General features: G+C 35.4%; 1 protein-coding gene and 1 pseudogene across 1 annotated transcript in view; one reads left to right on the top strand and one right to left on the bottom strand.

Moving 5' to 3' along the window:
* Positions 1 to 16,455, top strand: part of LOC127559208 (40S ribosomal protein S15a-like) — a 41,550-nt pseudogene extending 25,095 nt beyond the window's left edge.
* The window catches only part of SMYD3 (SET and MYND domain containing 3), a 1,009,300-nt gene that overhangs the window by 856,161 nt on the left and 127,182 nt on the right, over positions 1 to 25,957 (bottom strand). The window lies entirely within an intron of this gene.

Below are 25,957 nucleotides of genomic sequence, written 5' to 3'. Positions count from 1 at the left end.
TTGAAGACTGACAATGAGTTGGTCAATCTTCTGTGGCTGAGCCTGTGCAAATGTGGGTAGGGTATTCTTTGGATAACATACATGAACTCAAAACATCTCAAGTTCAATTAATAGCAGACAAAAATTAAATTCCATTGTCACAACCCTCTAAGACTCAGGCTCCTTCCATACCACTGTGGGGAATTAGTACTATAATAACTACATTTCTGAAGTCCATAAAATCAAACACCACTTGAATAATAAGAGCTGTGAGCATTTTAAAGTTTTCTCAATACTTTACATACATGATCTCATTTGAGACAACAATCCTGTGAGATAGGTAAGATTAGTTTCATTTAACCTCATTTTATAATATGGATAATTTCAATGTGCATTTGGAGATAGATCAGTTAGATTAGCCTGTCTTCTTGAAGAAGAAGAGAGTGGACTAGATGACATTCAAGATATCGCAAAGCTTCTTTTATTGATTCCTTGAAAGCAAAAGCCCAACCATTTAAAAGTACTAAGATTCTACCCATGGAAATACATGGCAACAAGGCAGGGAATACAATTACCTTGGAAAGATTAAAAATTAATATTACAGAGAACAATGGAGAATGCATGGTGCGGGGAGAGGGATATAAGCAAGTTATTATGTATAATCAATGAGGGGCTTCAAGAAAAATCATAAATAAAAGCCACAAAACTTTATAAGAGAAAATGGGCTGTTTCCAGAGCAAGAACCAAAGATTGCAGGTAGAGAGCCCAAGTGCTCCATAGCACATATTCATCATCTCAAGAGAAAGTGCAGAAGGTCTCTAGCACCTTAGATAGACTCCCTATGACCAATTTATGTATGGATATACACAAACAAGAGTCATATAGGATGAACAGGTATAAACAGATTGCAATCCACACCATTCACAGTAATGTCTTAATTTATGAGATCATATTTGGGTACTACCATATAAGGATACAAAGATTTACAAGGGTAAAAGTTTGCCCACGTTACACTGATAAATTGACACCAGAAGGAAGATTTGAACAAGATCTCTCTGGATTCAAATCTAGCACTCTGTCTCCTATACTACACTGCTTATCCTAATTAGGGTAAATTCTTAGCTAGAGTATAACTAACTATATATTTCCAAACAGTAAACACATTTTACTTTTCATCTTAATTATTTTGTTTTGTTTTGAAACTGGGTCTCCTCATCTCACCCAGGCTGGAAATGTAGGAAGGAGCTACTTGTGATGTTCTTGATCCCATGACAGATATAACTTGGAAGCTCTAATCTTCTTCCTGGGGGCTCACTATATTGATGCTAAGCTTAGTATAAAACAGGGCTTCTTAAGTTATTTCTACTTGCAAACCCTTTTCACTCAAGAAAATTTTTAATGCAACCCAGGTATATAGGGTTGCAAATCAAATCATTATTTGATTATACTATACCAACCAAATATTTACTACTAATAAATTATAATCTCACAATCCCCACATTCAGTAACATAGTCCTATATGAGGTTATGACCCACAGTTTAAGAAGCTTTAGTAGACAAGTGATCACAGAGCCTACTGCAACTGGGAACTCTGTAGTTCAAGAGAACTAGGAACCTCATTCTCCTTCAACAACCTCCCAAACTGATATTACAGTTATGAAATATCACATCCAGCCTGTTTTCATTTTCTTGTTTCTCAAGTCATGGAATATGGTGAAGGGTCAAGTTTTACTATAATGTTAAGAATTATATAATCCAATGCACAGCAGCTGATATGACAAATTTTCAAGTAAACCATACAATAATAATATGTTTTGTCCATTCCAATTAACTAATGCAACAGCAGACTCACAGATTGGTTATTCTAAACAATTAAGACATGCTATCATAAAATGTGAAGTTAACACTGTTCAAAAAATAGCTATCATGGGTCTTGATCTACTAAAATGATTAACAGCTCTATCTTAAAGATGATCCCACTTCTAAACACGTGATACCCCTGTGATTTCGGGGCACAAATCCCTCTATCCATCAAATTAAATGGAGGGGTTATAGAGGTTAATAGAGACAGAGTATCTGTAATAAACTTCTGCATTTCATTCTACACTCAATATACTCCAATGATCATTGAGCTATTTGTAATGTTCTTATGAATCAATGCTCCCTTCCTGTTCAAGAGAGGCTATAGCTATTGTGTGAAACAATAAAGCTTACCTTTGCAAATCCTCATCAAGCTTATCTGATGATTAAATCTATGTGCAGCTTCATAAACAATTGAGGCGCAAGCATAATCTTAATTAGATGCTCAAATGGCTCTGCTAAAATACCCAAATAAAATGTTAGCAAATACAAAAGCAACCTACAGTCAATTTCCCTAACATCAGTCCCATTTTGGTGAAGCTTTTTTTTCTTTTTTCTTTTTTTTTTAAATTCAGTTGCATATCCATCATTTGATATAGACTTTTGGTCAGAAGTAGCAGTGAAATAAATAAATAAATAAATAAAGATTACAGAAATAAACTTTGGATCTATTTCCTTAGCAAAGCACCAAACATATTTCTATAGGTTCTATGCTTTAAAAATGTTACAGGAAATGGAATCTTGCCTAACCTACCAGAATCCTAGTATCCTATTGCTCAAGGAATATCTGAACCAAAAAATAAAATAAAATCTCATGCAACTGGCTCCTAATAATTCAAAGTCAACTCATTCCACTTATATGCCTGGAACAATATAGTCCTCATATTATCTCTATGACCCATCAAATTTTATATTTTCCCCTTTGGGTCAGGAATCAGGAAAGCCAAGTTCAAATGTTGGCTCTATTACTTATTACCTCTGAAACTTTAGGCAAGTCATTTCACTTCTTTGGGCCTCAGTTTCCTCTTCTGTAAAATGGACAGAAACTAGATGATCTCTAAGGTTCCTTTTCCACCTCATATTTGTGATCTTACAAGAGCAGGAATTGTTCTTTTGCCTTTCTTCACAATCCCAATTCTTAATTCACTTCCTGATTCACAGTAGGCACTAAATAAATGCTTGTTGACTTAGTATAATTTGTAAATTTCTATGACCACCCCACCCCAAGAAAAAAAAACATTTCTCTGCAGCTGGATCTTTAGATGACAGACATACAGCATAATTCATCATTGGGTCCACACTCAAAGACTTTTCATTTTGGTAGGAACTGTTCCTAATGTCTCTGTTTTTATTAATGGCACCCCAACCTTCTCCCAACCTAATCAGCTGCAAAGTCTTCTCTATTCTATCTCTTCCACATTCTTTGCATCTGTCCCTTTCTCTCTATTAGCCACAACCTTAATTCAAGTTCTCATCACCTGTTAGCATGATGGAGTAGAAAGATTTCTGCATTTGAAGACAGAAGAAAATCTGAATCCTGACTTCACCACTTATGTAAACTTGGACAGGTTACTTAACCTCTCTCAATCTCATTTTACTCATTGGCAAAATGAGGGGTTAGGACATAGGTTGACTTCCATGCTCTAAATCTATGATCCTGGCGTCCATACCACCAGCCTCTCTCCAATCCAATCTATTCTTTACATAGCTAAAATAAATCAACATACATGTCAGAAACCATCAGCATCTCCATATTGCCTATTGGATAAGCTATAGGTTGTTATTGAAAGCCTCACAATCGGGCTCCAGATCACTTTTCCAATCTCATTTCATATTGTTCCCCTTCCCCAACTCTACAAATCAACCAACAGAGTTTCTAGCTATTCTTTACATTTGGCACATAAACTCACCACCATCTTTGCACCTATTATACACTTCTTCTTCATTAGTAATTTTAAAATCTTTCTCTTCCTTCAAGGAAGGAATTAACTTCTCCTTACAGGGTTTTCCTTATCTTCCATTGAAAGGTGTTCACTCTTTTTTCTTATTTTCCAAGAATACTTCATCAAAATGTTAACAATAACAATTATTATTATAAAAGCTGACATTTTAAAAGCAGGTTAAGGTTTGCAACTAACTGTACACACTTTTATCTTCTTTGACCCTAACTAGATATTTTCCTTTGATCTTATCACCTTGCCTTATACTTGGCTCGCTTCCCCTAATATAATAGAAAGCTACCTTAGGTTTAGGCAAAGTCATTATTTAGTCTTTAGATCCTCAATTTCTAGCATATTGTTTTATATTCACTAGGGACTAAATAGATGCTTGTTGATCAACAAGTACGTATACCTCTATTAATTGTGAGATAACTGTACTTGGCAATGAGCTAATGAATGAGCTGTCAGATCTTATGTTCTGCTAGGATAGTTATGATGAACCCAGGGTCATTGGATACATTATACATATTATATCATACTATTTATTTTCTGTCATACTGAGTGTGAAGTACTTGTTTCCTCAATATTTTAGCAATATTTATCTTTATATAGTAAAACAATCTATTAGCTAAAATATCATTGTTTGCTGTTATTTTTCAGTCATATCCAACTCTTCATGACACCACTTAAGATTTTCTTGACATATGGTTTACTATCACCTTCCTCAGCTCATGCAGATGAGGAAATTAAGGCAAAAAGGGTTCGGTGACTAGCTCAGAATCACACAACTCATATCTGAAGCCAAATTTGAATTTAAAGATAAATTCCTAACTCCAGGCCTGAAACGCTATCCACTACACCACCTACCTGTCCTAGGTAAAAACCACAGACATTTTTATTCCCATTTTAAAAAGGAGGAAACTGAAAGAGAGGTTGAATGGAGTGCCCTGGCCCATACAGCCAATAAGTGGGGAGAAAAACAAATCTAGGTTTCTCCAGATTTGAAGTTTGGAACTCCTTATTCTTGAAGACCCAATGATATATAATAGCAGGTACTCAACAAATTTTGTTGAAATGAATTAAGTATTGTTCTATTCTTATTACATATCTCAGTCTCTCAGGCAACCCCAAATATACTATGTATGTATATATGCTATACACAATTAATGCTATAATTTGGAGGCAATCTTATATTCTCAAAAGCTAGAGGTAGAACACACATTCTGGTAGTTCCTAGCTAAAGGTAGATGCAAGCTAAAAAGTCTTTGGATGTATAACTTTAGGGACAGGTTCGGGTTATCCAATTTTCACCATAACTAAAATGTAGACAATCAAGACCAGGATCAAGGCCAATGAAAATTTCTCTGGCTACTGTTAGGTAGCATAATTAATAGACTGCTAGACTTGGGGGCAGGAATACTCAAATCTGAATCCTGCTTTAGCCACTTATTAGTTGTATGGGCTTAATATAGTCACTTACCCTCTCTCTGTCTTAGTTTTCTCATCTATAAAGTGAGATGGGACTCAATTGCTTCTAAAGTTCCTTCTGGCTCTAAATCTATGAAGTTCTGAACTGGTGAGTGAACCTGAGGCTCTGGGGCTTCATGGTGTGCACAGGTGGAGGGGTTAGCTACAGGAATTAAATCACAGCTCTTTCAAAGTATCCATACAAAATAACTATTAAAAGCTTATAATGTCCTGCTGAATATTCCATAAATCACAACCTCCATGATATTATCATTAGCATTTATGCTAAATGGGATACTTCAATTCTCCATAAGGTTTTGGTGGACATAGTTGATTTAAGTTAAAGCAAAACAACACTATTTTAGTCTTCAAGCTCATTTTAGATATACTTTCTCAGAGGCAGATTTTCAGACGCCTCATAAAAATTGAGTCTTTTCATTTTTCAAATGTGTCAAGATTGGCGTTGTAAATCTATCTTCTTTTTCAATACAGTGTTCAAGCAGAATCTGAAATTGGATTGCACTTAATTTTGCTCACAAAGACCTGTTCCATAAAGCTTCAGGTTAATTTATAAGACTGAGAATAATCTTAATAGTGCCTCCATTAAATCATCCTCTGAAACCCTTCTGTAATCCTTGATGCTCCATACTGCATTACCTCTAAATTGGTATCATCTTAAAAAGAAATTGATACAAAGGTTCTCCTAACCTTTCTTGTTGTCCTAACGACAACACAACTGTTCTTCACTCTGAATGCAAGAAGAAATCTTGATAGGTAGGTAGGTAGATGGATAGATAAGACAGGTGGATTAACAAAAAGAGGGAGAGGGGGAAGAGAACAGAGAGGGAGGGAGAGAAAGGGAGATAGACAGAAAGGAGAGGGGGAGAATGGAAAGGGAAAATAAGAGAAGGAAGAAGGAAGAGAGAGAAGGAAGAAGCAAGAGAGAGAAGGAGAGACAGAGACAGAGACAGAAAGAGACAGAGGCAGAGGCAGAAAGACAGAGAGAGAGGAGAGAGGGAAGGAGGAGGAAAATGGAGGGAAAAAAGAGAGGAAGGAGAAAAGGAAAAGAGGGAGGGAAAGAGAGTGAGGGAGAGAGAAGAAAGAAGAGAGGAGACAAGGGAGAGAAGGAGGAGTAAGAAGGAAGGAAAGGGAAGGAGGGAGAATAAAATGGAGACAGGTAGATAGAAATAAATGGATATGTGACAGATTGAGAGAAAGATAGGCACAAGGAAAGAAAGGCAGAGAGATTAAAAAAACAAACAGACAAATAGATAATGAGAGGGAGAGGAAAGGGATAGATAGAGCAAAAGAGAGAGACAGGTAGACAAAGACAGATATAAAGATCGCAGATTGATGTGGACATTTGGATAGATACATGAGATAGACAGGTAGAGAGATAGACAAATAGATGGATAGATGGAAGAAAGGCAGACAGACAAATGGATAGACGGTAGGCATATATGGGTAGACAAATGATATATAAAGAAAGAGAGATGAGTAGAAAAATAAATAGACATGGATAGATAATAGAGAGATGAATGAGATAAAACAAAGAAACAGGTAGATAAACAGATGGTTACATGACAGATGAAAGAGAAACAGCGTAGATAGATAGATAAAACTGAGTGGGAGATGAAAGACAGATAGATGAGAAATATGTAAACTAGTTTCCAGGAAAGGTCCCTGAGATATATTATTAAATTTTTTTAAGTCAGTAGTAACTTTCAAACTTCACTGATGTGTACATGCACACCTAGACTTTAATATATATGTTTCTCTAAAAGGAATAAACAGCAGTGACTTGCTGCTTTCCCGACACTGTTGATTTTAAAGAACAAATAAAGCAGCTATCTAACATGTACTTCCCCTTGCTTTCCTATTTCTGATGCACTTAAATAGAGCTAAAGTCAAGATCTGAACATAAACTTGTCCTTGTTTGCTGTTATTAAACTTAATGCACACAACAGCAACCCCAGCTGCTAAGGTCAGCAGCGTCCCAGCAGCTGGGAAAGGTGAGCAATTCTACTTTGTGTGTGTTGAGTGGCTTGGCTCAGTATCCCAGCTGTGCTGACTTTGGATGGAAGGCAGTAAGTTCCCAATAGCCAGCAAAACTGAAACATATGCTGAGGCAATTAAAGGCTTCTTGAGCAAGTTCAGCAATTGTGGCAGTATTGAAGTGGACGAGTTGAGTTCCCATCAAAGACTTTACAGAAAGACATGTGGAGGGATAGTAAAGGTGCCTTTGGGTCAGAAAAGGCAGTGGAAGTGGGTTCTAAGCACTCCTGCTTAATGCTATTGTACTTGACTTCAGGCATACCGCCACAACTCTTGTTCGAATGAAGAGTGGTGTGAGATAAAATGAGTAGGCAAGGAAGTAAGATGGCTGAAGGCCAAAAAGAGAAAAAATAGGTAGCAGCTATATTTTGTATTGCTGTGCATTCACCTCCTCCTCCCTCTTCACACCTCTTATCAAAAGATCATAAGGTTTAGCAATGAAAATGTCCTTGGAGATCACTCCACAGGCTATTCCTCATGTGTGGAATGCATTCCCTCCAGGATGAAATATAAAATTCTCTGTTAGGTTTCTGAATCTCTTTACAACTCTTCTCCTTTCTGTCTTTACTCTTAGACTTGACACCCCTCCATATAAATAGTTATCCAACTTCACTGGTCAACTTGCTGTTTCTCATATATGAACCTCTATCTCCCCAAGCAATGCATTTGCCCTGATTGTCCTCTATGGCTGAGATACCCTATTCTCCCTTTTTACCAATCCTCAAATCTTCTCCTCGAAGAGATAAAGGTCTCTTGCAATCTCTATTTTACTTCAAGGATCAGCTCAAAATCCCAATTTCTGCAAGAAACTTAAACTAATCCCTCCTAAGATTAACTTCCATTTATCTCGAATGTATTGTTATTCACGTGCTCTTTCTTCCATTATAATGTAAACTCTAGAGAGCATACACCTGATTTTTTTTCCCATTCTTTTTATCTCCAGCTAGATATATTCAATAAATGCTTATTCAAGGTATTTTTCAGATGAAGAAATCAAAGTTATCTATAAGCATATGAAGAAATGTTCTAAATTCACTGCTGAATAAAGAAATGCAGATTAAAACAACTCTGAGGTACCACATCAATCACACCTATCAAATTGGCTAACATGAAAAGGAAAATGATAAATGTTGGAGAAGAGATGGAAAATGTACTATTGGTGGAGTTGGGAACTGATCCAACCACTCTAGAGAGCAATTTGGAACTAGGTCCAAAAGGTAACGAAACTGCATATCCTTTGATCCAACAATACCACTACTAAATCTGTATCCCAAAGAGAGCATAAAAAAGGGGAAAGAACCTATATATATGCTAAAATATTTATGGCAGACCTTTTTGTATGGCAAAATATTAGAAAATGAGGGGATACCCATTAATTGTGGAATGGATGAACAAACTGTGGTATGGATGTACTGTGATATATATTAATATAGTGGAGTACTATTGTGCAATGAAAAATGATGAACAGGCATGAAAACACTTGATTGAAAGGCATGATGGAAAGACTTGTGTGAATTGATGCTTAGTGAAGTGAGAGCAGAACCAGGAAAACATAGTACATAGCATCAACAACACTGTGTGATGACCAGCTATGAATGACCTAGCTCTTCTAAGCAACAAAATGATCCAAGACAAGTATAAAAGGATTCATGAAACAAAATGCTATCCATATTCAGATAAAGAACTGAAGGTCTCTGAATGGAGATTGAAATACACTTTTTTACTTTATTCATTTTTGTGGGGTTTTTCCCTTTTGATCTGTTTTTTTTTTCTTTTTACAACTGTGACTAATATAGAAATGTGTTTTACATGATAGCACATGTATAATTTATACCAAATTGCCTAGGAAAACGAGAGGGGAGAGATGGAGAAAAATTTGGAATTCAAAATCTTGTAAAATTAATGCTAAAAATTGTCTTACCATATAATTGGAGGAAAATACTATCTAAAAATAAAAACAAAAACCCAATCAGTCTTAGGGTTCACAAAAAATATTGTTCACTTAGTTTTTTTTTACAGATGAGGAAAGTGAGGCCCAGAAAAAGTGGTTTACCTAAGTTTTCAAAGGTAATTTTTAAAAAAAAGTAAAGCCACCATAAAACAATTTAGAAATGAAAGGAAATTCAGACATTATCTAGTATACTGTCGCTCTCTATTTTTGTAAAATAAAACAAAAAAAAAAATCACAATTTCCCTGAAGACTCAGCTTAAATGCTACCTTTTACATGACTATTTCTCTTTACCTTATACCTACATATATACATGTTTTCTTTCCCAGTCCAATGTAAATTCCTTAAAAGGAACAGATTATTTTTTTACTTTTCCTTTGGTGTGATCTGAGAACCTAGAAGAATACTTAGCACATATATGGCATTTAATAATTGATTGATCAATCAACACATTTAGAGCTAGTCAAACATAAGCTATTCCTACAGAGAATACTTTATTACTCAGATTCTGATAACTGATTTATTCCTGCTTCTTTTTCCTATCCTCCTTTGGGGGCGGGGAGGACAGTGAGAGAAGAGGGGGAGAGAGGAGGGAAGAAGGGGAGAAAGAGAGAGGGGGGGGGAAGGAGAGAGAGAGAGAGAGAGAGAGAGAGAGAGAGAGAGAGAGAGAGAGAGAGAGAGAGAGAGAGAGAGAGAGAAGGGAAAGGGAGAGAAGGAGAGGGAGAGGGGACAGGAAGAGAGAAAGATGAGGGAAAGAGAGAAGGAGTAGGAGAGGGAGAGGGGGAGGGGAAAGGAGATGAAGAAGAGGAGAGGAAGAGAAGGGGAGAGGGAGAAAAAGAGGGAGAGGAAAGAGGGGAGAGAGAGACAGGGGGAGAGGGAAGGAGAATGGAGGAAGGGGGAATAGGAAATAAAGTGTAACTCAGAATCACAAAATCCTAGAGTTACAAGAAACAATATTGCCCAAATAATATCCCACTATAACAAATTCAAGAAGTGGTCATCCAGCCTTTGCTTAAACATCTCCAGTGAAAGTAAAACCCGCTTCTTTTAGCAATAGCTTTATTCCATTTGGGGGCTGCTCTCATTGTCAAGAAATACATTTTGATGTCGTCTCGATTTGTTTCCGAAAATTGTTTCTGCCTCTGCCCTCTAGGGTCAAATATAATAAATTTAATATCTTATCCACATGAAAGCCATTCAAACACTTAAGGACAAATATCATGTTTAACTTTTCCCTAAGCTAAACATTCCCACTTTTTTCAGTAGCTCCTTATATGACATGCACCCAAGGCCTTTCAATATCCTGGCTGCCAACCCCACCATAACACTCCAACCCCAAGGCTATACAGCTTCCCAACTTACTTCTTATTAGACAAAATTGTAAAGTCTTAAAATCCTTTGGTAGAAGCTCTGGGAGGAGATGAGTGGTGGGAGAAAGGGTTTAAATTATTGGCTAAAGTTAACACATGTTTACTTTTTTGTGACTCTCTTCACCTCAATAATTAAAAACAAGATACTCTAAAGCCAGTTCCTGGACACATTTTGCTGCCTTTTAATAACTTTTTACCCCAATACTCCTTCAGAATTTCTACCCCACTTCCAGTGATAAACATCACAGCAGCAACAACAAAACCTTAGTCAAAATAATTCATAAGATTTTTGTTTTTAAGTAACAGTTTGGTGGGATTAGCAAAGGATAGGGAAGAAATCCTTCTGTTGCTAAATTGCGTATTCTATATTAGCTAAAATTTCTAAAGGTTCTTTAGGAAAAATAAATCCACACCGTGCTACTATTAAACTCATACCAATTGTTGTACTACAAATAATGTCTGTCCTTCCCACCCCCACCTTCCTCCCTGCTCCCTACCAATATTCAATTCACTGTCTATGCAAGGACAGTAATAAATCAAAGAAGAAATTGAAACCCTTAGCACACTCAAATCCTCTTTTCTATTGTCTTTGTCTTGTCAAGAAATAAAAGTCATTCAATCCTCCTTTTCCTGTTATCAGGTGGGACAGAGGGGGTCCAGGTTACTCAGTTTTCCCACTAATTGACTGTGCAACTTTGGCTTATTCACTTTCAACTTAATTCCCTTATTTGTGAAATTAATTGTTTGGTATAAATGAGCAGTATCTCCCTCCAAATATTTTTTTAATTTTATTTTTTAAATTAAAAAAAAATTTAAATCTAAAATTTTTAAAATAAAAGATCAAATTAGTAAATCTTTGATTTAAAAATTTTAATTGAAAGGTATCAAACACTCATCTTCAACATTCTATAATGTGGCCAGGAATCAGATAAAAATTTAATTAGGAAATACTTAACAAACTAAATTTAAATACCACAAAACAAAGATGACATTATATTTTAAAACTAAATCAAAACAAGACAGGGATCCTTCTATACCTATTAGTGGTCCTATTTCTATTTCAGTTTGATACCACTAGTCTACATAATATCTTAGGACCTTTCTAGCTCTAAGATTCTGCAATTTTCAAGCAAGCCAATTTTCAGTTTTGTTAAAATGTTACCAGTTCTCACCCTTTATCCCACATTCTTAAAAGATTGGAGGAAAAGTCTCAGAATCTTAGCTTGGTAAAAAATAGAGGAGTGGGGGCCCAGAGAAATATAGGGAGCTGCACAAGATCAAATAGCTAGAGTCAGGCACAGGACTCCAACAGAGGTCTTCCCGATCTTTTTCATGAACTACTCTTGACATCTGTATGACATTTCCTACTTTTAAAACCCTATTTAATCTCATTTGATCACCTCAAAAACCCTGAGGCAGCTAAAGCAAGGGATTATTATCACCATTTTACAGAAAAAGAAATGGAAACTGAGAGAGGTTAATTAACTTGTTCAAGGCTACACAATTCACAGGTTAGACACCTCATCATATGCTCCTTCTGGTACAGCAGGCTGGAAAGGCCATTAGAAACTTCTTTAACATAAAAAGCCCCAAACTGTGCTAGCAACTATATCAACATACCCATTCAGAAAGACTTTCTGATACCCAGCAGTGTGCTGTTAAATGTTTAACAATTACCTCTCCTCCCTACCCATACCCCACAAAATGTACAGATAATTCAGTTTTAGTTTAATCTGAATTAATATTTTCTCTATCACTTTAAATCCAGAAAATCAATAAATCAAATACTGAGTTGGAACCTTTATTGTTTTCCAAGACGTAAATGTTTTACACTAATATTTTAATCAGCTCTCTCAAGCGTCAAGATGTTAGGAGATAACCTGTTTTCCAGAGGTTGACAGCAACCATGAGGAGTTGTTGCCAAACGCAGTTCAAACAATGTTTGCTGGCAACCCTTTCTGGGTAATCTACCTTACCCTCTGGCAAAATCCCATGATTATTATATTGCTTTGACCTGAGCTCAGACAAGTACCAAGGTTCCTATCACAAAGTCCTGTTGCGAATCTAACTTGATTCATTGTTGTTGTTACCCCTCATTGTCAGAGCTATAATTCATTATGCAACCAGGGGTGTAAGTTTTGAGATCTCCCCTTCCACTAAGGGTAGATGTAGAGGGCTGGAACTCTGAAAAGGTGTACTTGAATCTAAGACAGCAGAGTACTGAAGGCTAAGTACCTACTTAATGGGATATAAAGGCTCTATAAACATATATTTATATGATATGGTGATGTGATGGCTCTCCTCATGATTGGCACCTGCTGAATGTGTTGGGGTAAGGTAATCGTAGGGAAGGATTGCAGGACTGAAGGAGAGAATCAGAATCTCTCTGCCGCAGTCCAGAATGCATCTTTAACAAGCCCAGTGGCAGCTTGCCCGTCTCCTTCACTTCTCCTTCTAAAGACCAGGGACTTTGACTGATCCTGACTCTGATCCTGAGGCCCTCCAGAGAGCTAGCCCAGACATTACAGGTAGAGTCCTGACACATGTATCTAATCTGCTTCCTTGATGCAACTGTTTCCCTCATTTTGAAAGTAAGCTTGTTTCATTCCTGACTCTCCTGCCTCTTGCCTTTTCTGTTCAGCTCCAGCTATCCACAACTTAAGACTCAGAGACAAGACATTAGCTAGTTCCAGCACAATACTGGCACTCTCTGTTGTGGGTTTTGAAGCCCTCCTCCAAGTGGAACTCTGCTTCCTAAAGTCCCTCAGTAGAACTGTATCCAAAGCAAAAACCTAAGCAGAAATGCCCAGCTTCATTCTCTCTCTCCAACCTGTAATCCTCTGTAAGGTCATTTAAAAGTTTCTCACAAGTCTAGAAAATCCTTCTAAGATAAATATATGGATGGATGCATGTGTGCACGTGTGTGTATGGGTGTGGGTGTGTGTACAAATATGTGTATATGTGTGTGAATATGTATTTATGTGCATATATTTGTGTGTATATACATTTGTACATGTGTATATAATATATACACACATATATACATATATATTACTCTTAAGAAAACTGAGATATAAACCAATTTTTAAAATATAATGAACAATGTATACTGAAAATACATATTATTTATATCACTTTGTAATATATAATAAATGATATATTTAGAGAATAAAAGAGAAGCGTTCTTCTGTTTTTAGAAATTCCCTTGTTCTCTTTCTGCTCTCTTGTAGCACTGCCATCATAGTGCACAGGAATGTCCTGGCAGATGCTCTCAAAAGCATGAACCATGCAAAGTGAGGAAAACACTAGGTTCTCATTAGGTTGTGCTCTAAAGTAATCATCTGGTTCTTAACTGTGATGATGAAGCACAGTTACATTTGTTAATTTAAGATCATTGATGATCACAAAGCAGGCGAAATTGTTGTGAACCTCACAGGCATATTAAACAAGTGTGGTATAATCTGCCCCACCTTTGATGTTCAATTGAAAGATCTGGAAAAGTCGCAGAATAATCTGCTACTATTTAGTACGCTGGGTTCGTTGTGCTTACAACCTCAGATGGTATCACAGACCATGAAGAAGCAAGACAAAAACACATGAGAAGAAAAATACTGGGATTGTTTTTCTATGGGTGTGAAACATACATACAAATAAAATGCTCCAAGGGGGAAAAAATAAATTCTCTTGTTAATCATGATACCCTAGGGTTGAGGCTGTAAGAATCTTTTAAGTTCATATATTCAAAACTCTCTATTTTACAGACAAGAAAACTGTTCTTAGAGAATTAAACCTGCTCAGGTCACACTGGTAACAGGAGACAGAGCGGGAATCTGAGCCAATATATGTAACTAGAAACCCAGTCTATACTTACAGAAAAATCATGGGCAAAAATGGATTGTAAGACCATTGCTCTCGTAATGTTCTGATTCCCCAAATCAGGAAACACACCTGTTATTAGCCTAATTTATTTAGGTATCTGAAGGCTGCTGTCTTCATTAGAAGATTTTAGCACATCAAAATAATATTTGATAAAAATGGGTTTACATTTATTCTTTGGGTCCTAACATATGAAAAGGTACGTGTTTTGGTATTTTGTTTTATTTTTAAATAAATTCTGGATTTGTTAAGGTGCCAAGCAAGCCAGCTTAAGTATCAATCCAGGTGCAATCTATTATGTTGTCAATTATAATGGAAATACATAAAAAGGGCTCAGCCTAAGTAGATCTCTCCTTTTCAGGCCCTTCTATTGCAATTGCTCATGAATCAATCCTTTCCTGTAACATTTTTATTTAAACAGTTTATTACTTATTATATGAGAATGGTAAATAACTATGGCTGTCCAAGATACCAAATAAAATCAGAGAGCAAAATTCCAAGTAAGAACAGACATTAAATTATTTAACCAATAATATATGTGTATGTATATCCAGACATATATGTGTTTGTATATACGTATACACATATACATACACACACATCTTTCTGTAGTGAAATGACTTCCTCAGACCCACCATTGCAAAGACAGATAAGTGGTGGATAGGGTGCTAGATTTCTAATAAGGAAGATTTGAGTTTAAGCCTGCTTCTGACACTACGCGATCATAGGCAAGTCACATCTCTATGGCTTATGCAACGCTTGAATCAACTAATAAGCTAGCAATTGTTGCTATTCAGTTATTTTAGTCACGGCTGATTCTTTGTGATTCCATTTGGAATTTTCTTGGCAAAGATTTTTAAATTATTTGCTATTTCCTTCTCCACCTCATTTTATAGATTAGGCAAACTGTGATATGCCCAGGGTCACCCAACTCGTAAGTGTTTGAGACTAGATTTAAACTCAGGGAAATAAGTCTTCCTGATTCCAAGCCCAATGCTCTATCTATCCACTGTGCCATCTACTTGCCCAAAGCATTTATCAAGTCCCTACAATATACAAGGAATCATGCTATAAACCTTAGGGAGACAAGTACAAAGAATGAACCAGTCTCTATTCACAATGACTTTTATTCTAATAGCAGAAACAAATAGATATAAGAATACATTTAGTATAAATATAAAATTAATAAATGCCAAGTAGTTAAATGCAAGGTAGTTTGGAAGGAAGAGTATTAAGCATTGGAGGTATCAGGAACAATGTTATACAGAATATGGTATTTAAATTTCATTTTGGATGAAAAAAAAATCCAATAATAGTTAATGATACGGGAACTGGAAAGCAACCAGAAATAGATATATAGATGTAGGAGTCATCATCATAGAGATGATCATAGAAGTTGGAGAAATCACCAAGAGATTGATGAACGAAGAGAAGAAGACTCAAGACAGAATTCCTAAATTGGACAGAGAAGTCATGCCAGTAAAATCACAGGTTCTTGACATGATTCTAATATCTATTTGTTCTCATATGTTTTTGTGTCTACCAAATAGATGAAAAATAATGATGTGCCAAAGACTCTGTACCCTTTACAGTAGTAATTTTTCTTTCCCACTGCAGGTGTTCAGTAAATACTGGTTGATTTGACTTGTTCAACTGACCAACAATCCAAATTCAGTGTAAAACATTTTTATCTTAACATAAAAACTTCCACTGATGATAATTAGCATCCCAGAGAGCATAGTTTGAGCAGAATCACTTTCTCTCCAAAGCTTCCCATTCATCAGAGTGATGATCTGCCCAAACCCATCTGTACAATGTGAAGGAAAACAAGGTTTCTGGCCATAGGCATAATTCAACAGATTTTCCCCTCCCAGGGCGCAAGAACAGGACTCTTTTGCTGCTGATCAGGCTCCTCCTGAAGCACTGTTAGCATTCAGGCCATCATTCTACCTTGATTAACATTCACCACCAGCCAGGACTTTTATGCGATCACATGAAAAATATGGCTGAAACCCAGGCACCAGGATAACTCATAGGAAATTACTATTCATCAGCATGAATCAACAAGCCCACAATTATCACAGTATCCACTGAAGAAAGTGAAAGAAGTCTTTGCTAAGGTCAATAATATGACAGAGTAGAAAAGAATAAAGAAAAAAAATTCTGTTTCACCTTGAATATTATGCTTATATGTAAATAGTGTATCAGTATGGCTGCTTAAGGTATCAAATGCAATCAGAGAGCAGAGTTTCCAAGTAAACACAGACACTTTAATAAATTATTTATTTAACAGTATACATATACATTTTTATTGTTGTTGTTGATTTGTTTTCAGTCATGTCAAACTCTTCATGACTCTAACAAGAGTTTTTTGGCATAGAGATACTGGAATAGTTTTCCATTTCCTTCTCCAGTTTATCTTCCAGGATGAGGAACTGAAGCAAACAGGGCTAAGTGAGTTGCCCAGAGTCTTGCACAGTGTCTAGGACCAAATTTGAATTCAGCTGCTCCTGACTCCAGGCCCATAGTTCTATCCACTGAACCACCTAGCTGCCCCCTGCATATACATACATACACATATCTTTCTGAAAGAAAGTGACTTGCCCAATGTCAGAGGTAGTCAGAATGTGAGGCCGTAATTAAAGTCAGTTCTTTTTTATTGGTATTCTAGCTTTTTATTGACAAAACATATGCATGGGTAACTTTTCAACATTGACCCTTGCAAAAACTTCTGTTCCAACTTTTTCCCTTGTCCCCTCAATCCTCTCCCTTAGATGACAGGCAGTCCCGTACATGTTAAACATGTTAAAGTATATGTTAAATACAATATATGTATACATGTTTATCTTGTTATCTTGTTGCACACAAACAATCAGATTTAGAAAGAAGGTAAAAATAACCTGGGAAGAAAAACAAAAATGCAAGCAACCAACAACAGAAAGAGTGCAAATACTATGTTGTGGTCCACACTCATTTCCCAGAATTCTTTCGCTGGGTGTAGCTGATTCTGTTCATCACTGATCAATTGGAACTGATATGGATCCTCTCATTGCTAAAGAGAGCCACTTCCATCAGCATTGCTCCTCACATAGTATTGTTGTTGAAGTATATAATGATCTCCTGGTTCTACTCATTTCTCTTAGCATCAATTCATGTAAGTCTCTCCAAGCCTCTCTGTATTCATCCTTCTGGTCATTTCTTACAGAACAGTAATATTCCATAACATTCAAATACTACAATTTACTCAGCCATTCTCCAATTGATGAGCATCCATTCGATTTTCTAGCCACTGCAAAAATCAGTTCTTCTTGACCCCAAGTCCAAAACCCTAACCACTGATCTATTTCACTGCCTAATCATGAGCTTCATTTGAGATAGTCTAAGAAACGGCCACAGTCAATAGGATTAGAAATATGGGAATGAGTAAATCAGGTATTTTTTTTTAGAATCCAGAGATTGATTCAGAAGTACTGGTATGAAGTACAAATAAAAAACTGAGAGAACACAGATAGTACTTGTGAAAAATGAGAAGCAATGTAAACTCACAGGCAACAGAAGCCTGATCTTGGGGAGCTGAAGAAAGCCCACATAAGGACTAATGCAGGAAAGGGTGAAATATGCATTTTTTTACTTCAAAAGGCCCATGATTTTTTTGATCTCTGCTGTGCTCTGATCAATTGCAATCTTACCATGATAGAGGAAATGATCTTTCAGTGAGGAGGGGGTGGGGGAATCTATTATTTCATAGGTAAGGAAAGGAAAGCAAGGGAAAGGAAGTGGATATAAGGAAAGGGAAAGGAAAACGGAGGGGGGAGCGGGGGAAGGAGAGTAAGGGGGAAGTAAAAATTTATACTTTACCTTCTATGTGCCAGGTTCTGTGCTAAGTATTTTTTATAAATATGATCTGTATCAACTTATTATTATAGTTTTTAATTAGCTTTTTATTTTCAAAAGACATACAAAGATTGTTTTTAACATTCATCCTTGCAAAACCTTTTGTTTCAATTTTTTTCCCTCCCTTCCTCCTACCCCCATCCCCAGACAGCAAGTAATCCAATATATGTTAAACATGAGCAACTCTTCTAACTTGTTATTGTTATTGAGTCATTTCAATTGCGACTTACTCCTTGTGATTCCATTTAGGGTTGTACTGGCAAAGATCCTAGAGTGACTTGTCATTTCTTTCTCCAGCCTATTTTACAGATGAGGAAACTGAGGCAAATAAGTAACTAGCCCAGAGTTACATTACCACTAAGTGTCTGAGGCTGTATTTGAACTCCCGAAGATGAGTCTTCCTGAATCCAGCCCTATAACTCTGTCCAATCTGCCACCTAGTTGCCCTAAAAAAGAGGGCTAAAGATTGATAATTTGGGGACACTCCTAAACCAAAATTGCATGGTTTATAGGGTACTTTATAGTTTATCTTAGATCTTTTGAATATTCAGATCATGGCAAAACTATCATGGCAAATTTCATGAAAATAAAAAAAATTTATCTAAAACAAATTCCTTACATATATTTTAACTTCTAGAAGATTTAAAGACAAAATGTTACCCTTTATGCCAAAATATTCACATAAAGATATGGACTGTTCCTATCATTTCATTGATACAGAGAACTCCCAGATCAAAAAGTCCTTCTACCAAAGCTGATCAATACTCTCTCTATATCATATAGTTTTATAACGTTGATTAGAATACTAAGAGCCAGTCTGTGTAAAAGATGAGGCTTGAACCTAGGATTTTCTCATACAGAATCCTTTACAGAGTCTCAAAAATATTTATAGTATCACTTTTTGTTGATTTAAAAGAACAAGAAACAAAGTACATGCCCACTGATTGGGTTATTATGATTAAATAAATCATAGTATATAAATGTAATGGACTAACATTCTGTAGAAACAACAAATATGATGAATTCAAAGAAACATGGAAAGATCTGCATAAATTAATGCCAAGTGAAATAAACCAAATGAGGAAAACAATATATACAATGACTACAATATAAACAAAAACAACATGAGATTATAATGACCAAAACTGGCTCCAAATAAAATTTAAGGAAATATACCTCTCTTTTTTCCTTAAAAAAAAATTGAAAGCGAGGGTGGGGGGAGAGATATGGGTTTGGAAAAATTGATTCATATATAGCCAGAAACAGTCAATAGATCATTTGATATTGCTTAACTGTGAGGAATTTGGTTTTACCTCAAGAAAAGGGATCATAATGCAAAAACAAATGGCAGCAATCATCAAAAACAAAACAAAACAAAACCCAAACACTCCAATATACCAAAAACATTTTGCAGTTTTGATCATCAAAACAAAATTGATAGAAAGTTATATCCACAAGCAAAAGACTTACATTTCACTGAATCACAACTATGTGTTTGGTCTATGTTATATTTTAGTAAAACTTGGCAAGGCAAATTTCTCCATGCAACATACTTAAGCTAGCCTATATTAACCATATCCCTTGGGAATCATACTGAAAGCAGTACCTTTTCTAATAGATATAAATGAGTGCCTAAAGATTTCATGCATACACCATTACACAACTTCTTTCTTTCTGCTATAGAATAGCTGCTTTTACATTGCCTAATTAGGAAATAATTTCCATTAACAATTGGTCCACTAATAAGTGCTCCATGTTCAATTATCAAAATATTTTCTATATTAAAGCAAAAAAAAAAAAAAAGCAATTGGCCGTCTGTGAACTTGGGTTTTATTTTAATATTCTAACACTATATTTTAACATAATTAGTTCCCTTTGTACTCCTATGTATTTAAAATCATTATTCTGCAGTCCATGGGCTTCACTAGACTGTCAAAGGAATTCATGGCACTTCATAATTTCCATCTTCAACAGGTAGAAATTCAGGAACCAGGCTAACAAATAAGAAGAGACAGACAGACAGAAACAGAGACAGAAGGAGGGAAGAAGAGACAGAAGGAAGAAAGAAAGGAGGGAAAGAGGGAAAGAGAATAATAATACTATGTACTTCCCAAGGTTATTGTGGGAATAAGATCATTTTGAAGATCAAATGAAATAACATAAGTAAGCCACTCTGTAAAACTCAAAGTACTATAAAAATGCTAGCCATTATTATTATTATCTTGTCATAAATTCAGTAGTTCCCTCCAATGATGAAGATTCCAATCCATTCATGACTGTCCATCCCAGGTAGGTCCTCCTCACATCCCTCCAAAAGTTTACAACAAGGAGCCTATCAAATATGGTCAAGGTCTTCAACTGAGCTAGATCAGTTCTCTGCTCAAGTAAGACTGATGAAACTGGGTAACAAGTAAAACAGTTATTGTTTATCCTTCATTTTTTAAGAGGACCAACACAACACAGGAGATGTCTTGACTTGTATATAAATTGAATTTAGGTAAGACAGAGTGGCAATCAGCCTCATTCTCTCTTCCAGAGCCAAAGTCCAGAGGCAAGGCAAAAATCAAGATGTTTGGGAATGGCCTGGGATGCATTGAATGACCTTAGCATAGTGCCAGCCTCAGCCCTTTTGTGACTTTTGTAATAAGTTGCTCTCATTGGCCCATTCTACCAGGGGAAGTCTTAACATGCTTGAGATAGACATCCCACTAATTTACCAACAGTTTTAAAGTCTATCAGTTACCATCAACTTGGTTTAGCCCATCTCTGAGGCAGTTTTACTGGGTGCGACTACTGCACATGCTACAGCTTTTTAGAGCCATTGGTGAGAACCGAGTGATGGGTAGATGAATGGGCAGCCCAGAAGAAGCCCTCACCCTGGAAGTTCTTGTCCTTCCCAAATACCCCAAATTCCCTGGTAGAGCAGTAATAGCAGCTGAGAAGCTGGAGCTTGTTTCATTGCTGCATAAGGAATTAGGGGGAAATGCAAGTACTCCCTGAATACTACAAACTCCCCAGTAGAATAGCCCTAGCAGTCAAGGGACTGGAGATTGTCTCATTGCTACATAGGGAATTAGGGGAAAATGCAAAAGTACTTCAGCCTACATTCTAGGTGACAGATAAGGAACAAAAAAAATTCCTCAGCTGTTGCCAATGTCAGGGATGCAACTCATATAAAAAATAATGCATACATATCTCTTCGGTTTGATCTTAAATATGAAAAAATGAAAGGCTAAGTACTTATCACATGCAAGGAACTGATTATAAGAGTGTATGTCTAGAACATGACAGAGCCCAACTCTCTCCAAAACTTATTTTCAGCAGCTGCCCAAGGAACAAAGATAAGAAAAAAGTAGTAAGTTGATATTAGAAGGGTTACAGAAAGAAAAGGTAGTAATAGACTTTTGGAAAGGTTGCAAACTGGTCTGGATTTTTGCCACTCAGAAAAGGAATTGAAATTACATTTAAAAAGTGACCAAAATATTCATATCCTTTGACCTCAAAGATCCCAATGCTAGGCATATGTTTCAGGGTTTCTCCCTGAAACATATGGGAGACCCAAGACAGAAATTTCAAAGGGGCATTTTTTGTAGTAGCAAAGAATTATAAACAAAGTATTTGATATAAAACTGCAGTACTTAATAATTATGTTAATATTAACATACAGCTCTTTAAAGTTTGCAAATATTATCTCATGTGATCCTCAAATCTTATGAGATAAATGTTATTATTATTCCCATTATATAAGTGATAGAATATAATGAAATAGAAGTAATAGAATGACAAGAAACAAAGGCTATGAAGAATTCAGAGAATTATCAGAAGATGTATGAACTGATACAGATTTGAATATTTATTACAGGAAAAACAATATAAATATTGTTAATATTTAACACTGTATTTGTTATAAATATAATTGTTAATATTAATAAATGTAATAATGTAAATAGGCAGAATAACAACAACAAAAGATACTATGTAATTATAATGCTCAAATTTGGCCACAGAAACCAGTTTTTTAAAAAGTACTTTTAAATTATTTAGATAAAACTTCATATCCAGTCTCAGACATTAATTAACTATATGAACCTAGGCAAACCATTTAACCTCTGTCTATCTCAGGGCTGTGAAAATAAGATGAGATGATATTTGAAAAATGTTTTGAAACCTTGAAGTACCCTATAAATGCTACCTTTAATTATTACTATGGGCAGAGGATTTTTTTGTTCTTTTTTAAAAAAATCTTTGTTTTGAGGAATGACTTTTCTGGCAGAAGAAAGGCAGAAACAGATATTCAGAAATGAAGGTGGTATGAAAATGAAAAAAAAAAAAGTATGATATTTTGAAAATAAAAGAAATTTCAGCTGGAAAGAAAACAGTAAAGTTAAGAGGAGAAAATTAAAATCCATAAGGAGGAAATATCCTATTCTATCTCAGGAGATAATGTATGTAAAGCACTAGGTGAATTGAAAGCTATATAAATGTAATCTGCTATGTAAGCTGCTTATGATAATTCACATGGATGGATCCAACCTTTCTTTCAATCCTCCTGTCTAATCAAACCAACAACAACAAAAAGATTACACATATAACCAAGATAAATTGATTCCTACCAGAGATGTGTGTAAATGAAATAAAAATAGTTTGAATTTTTAGGAAAGCTTTCTACTTAAAAGAATTAAAAGAATCTATAATAATGCATCTAAATCAAATAACTAGGCTTTTTTTTCCATACATACATCTCACCTAGTCTCTTGGCTTTGCCTTAAAAATGATAACAAGTAACTCCTAGACAGAGCAAAAGGAGAAATATCCTCCAAGGTTCTTCAGTCACTTTGATTTCAATCATACTTTATCAGGGTCTTCTCTCCACTCTTAAGCTCGCAAAGGGGGGAGAATACTGGGAAATGAACAAGCAAGAAAAATTACTATCACAGTGAAAAATTACTATAGTAATTTTTATTTTATAGTAAGAAGATTTCAGGATAGAACTCCAGAAGGAAAAAAAATGTTACCAGAAAAGTTACTTAATAGCTCATGCCCTTTTTGCCAATAATACTGCTATTGGGAATTTATTCCCAAAGAGGTAAGTGATGGGGAAAAAATCCTATATGTTCCAAAATATCCATAGTAGCAAAAAACTAGAAACAAAGTAAGTGCTAAACTATTCAGGGAATGGCCAAATTGTGGTATATTAATTTGGTGGTACATTTTTGTGCTGATATAATCAAAATAAATATGAAGACTCCAGACAAAGATAGAAAGATTTTCATAAAGTGATGCTAAGCAGAGAAAAGAGAACCAGAGAACAAAAAGTCAATAAAATAAATTAAAACAACAGAAAGAGATGTCAGAATTCAGATTAAAGATATCGCCTAATTTTGGTTTCAGAAAACCAAATTTTGATGAAATACATTACTCTCCTCCTCTCAGTTCAGAAATTGTGGACTATGCTTATTAAATAATGCCATTGTTACTGTGTCAGTTCATTTTGTTTAACCATTTTTCTTTCTAATAAAGAGTATTCTACAAAGTTTGCAGGTAATTAGAAAGAGACAATAATGTAAAGGAACAAAAAATTGATAAAACTTGCTTAAAAAAGAAATATGTCATAATTTTAATTATATAATTCATAAATAATTATGAATTATATAATTAATATCTTTGCAAAGAAAACCCTAAAATGGTGTCATAGGAATTTGCCCATAACTGAAATGACTGAATCACAAAAACAAATCAGTTATCATTTAATAACATTAATGGTCCTTTATTAGGATTTATTCAAGCAGTCCAGCATCTTAATGTAATATCAACATATTTTTTAAAAGATAAAATTCATGTTGTTTGCTTGCTTATTTTTTCTTTCTCATTGTTTCCTTTTGATCAGATTTTTCTTGTACAGCATGATAAATATGGAAATATGTTTAGAAGAATTGCACATATTTAACCAATATTGGATTAATTGCTTTTTAGGGAAAGGGAGAAAGGAGAAAAATTTGGAACACAAGGTTTTGCAAAGGCGAAAATTATCTTTGCATGTATTTTGGAAAATAAAAAGCTATTATGATTTTTAAAAAGAAAAGAATTTTAAAAATTTTTAAAGATAAAACTCAGCTTGTACTTTCATTATCTTGGGTTTTATTAAAGAATTTTAGGGATAAAGTGATCTCTACTTCCCCAGGGATAACTTAAACAAAGGATTTTGCTAACTTTAAGGTGCTATGTAAAAGCTAGATATGATGCTGCTGATAGTAGTGGTGATGATGATGATGATGGTAACTCCTTGAGAATAGGGATTGCTTTTTTGTCTTTATATTCCCAGGTTCAGGGACATGAGTGGCACATGATGAGGGTTGAATTTAATTGGATCCCTAATAAGACATTGACACTATCAACAAAGTATACAATAATTCGTTAGAAATTTCTCCTTTTGGTCAAAGGATATGAACAGACAATTCTCAGACGAAGAAATTGAAACTATTTCTAGCCATATGAAAAGGTGTTCCAAGTCATTATTAATCAGAAAAATGCAAATTAAGACAACTCTGAGATACCACTACACACCTGTCAGATTGGCTAGAATGACAGGGAAAGATAATACACAATGTTGGAGGTGATACTGATACATTGTTGGTGGAATTGTGAATACATCCAGCCATTCTGGAGAGCAATTTAGAACTATGCTCAAAAAGTTATCAAACTGTGCATACCCGTTGATCCAGCCGTGTTAGTACTGGGCATATATCCCAAAGAGATTTTAAAGAAGGGAAAGAGACCTGTATGTGCAAGAATGTTTGCGGCAGCCCTCTTTATAGTGGCCAGAAATTGGAAACTGAGTGGATATCCATCAATTGGAGAATGGCTGAATAAAGTATGATATATGAATACTATGGAATATTATTGTTCTGTAAGAAATGACCAACAGGATGAATTCAGAAAGGCCTGGATAGATTTATATGAACTGATGCTGAGTGAAATGAGCAGGACCCAGAGATCATTGTATACTTCACCAACAATACTATTTGATGATTGAATCTGATGGATGTGGCCCTCTTCGGCAATGAGATGAACCAAATCAGTTCCAATAGAGCAGTAATGAACTAAACTAGCTACACCCAGCGAAAGAACTCTGGGAGATGACTATGAACCAACATAAAATTCCCAATCCCTCTATTTTTGTCCGCCTGCATTTTTGATTTCCTTCACAGTTAATTGTACACTATTTCAAAATCCAATTCTTTTTGTACAGCAAAATAACTGTATGGACATGTATGCATATATTGTATTTAACTTATGTTTTAACATGTTTGACATGTATTGGTCAACCTGTCATCTAGGGGAGGGGTGGGGGGAAGGAAGGGAAAAATTGGAACAAAGGGTTTTGCAATTGTCAATGCTGAAAAATTATCCATGCATATATCTTGTAAATAAAAAACTATAATTAAAAAAAGAGAAAAAGAAATTTCTCCTTTTCTATCCTTCCTTCAAAGAATAGTTTTATGCAACAAATTCTCATTAACTGAAAATTTCAAACAAAATATACTCTTTTCAATGCAGTTGCCAAAGG

This window comes from Antechinus flavipes, chromosome 4, assembly GCF_016432865.1.
Source record: "Antechinus flavipes isolate AdamAnt ecotype Samford, QLD, Australia chromosome 4, AdamAnt_v2, whole genome shotgun sequence".
In the NCBI taxonomy this organism is placed as follows: domain Eukaryota; kingdom Metazoa; phylum Chordata; class Mammalia; order Dasyuromorphia; family Dasyuridae; genus Antechinus; species Antechinus flavipes.
This window is presented reverse-complemented; position numbering and strand designations above follow the sequence as displayed.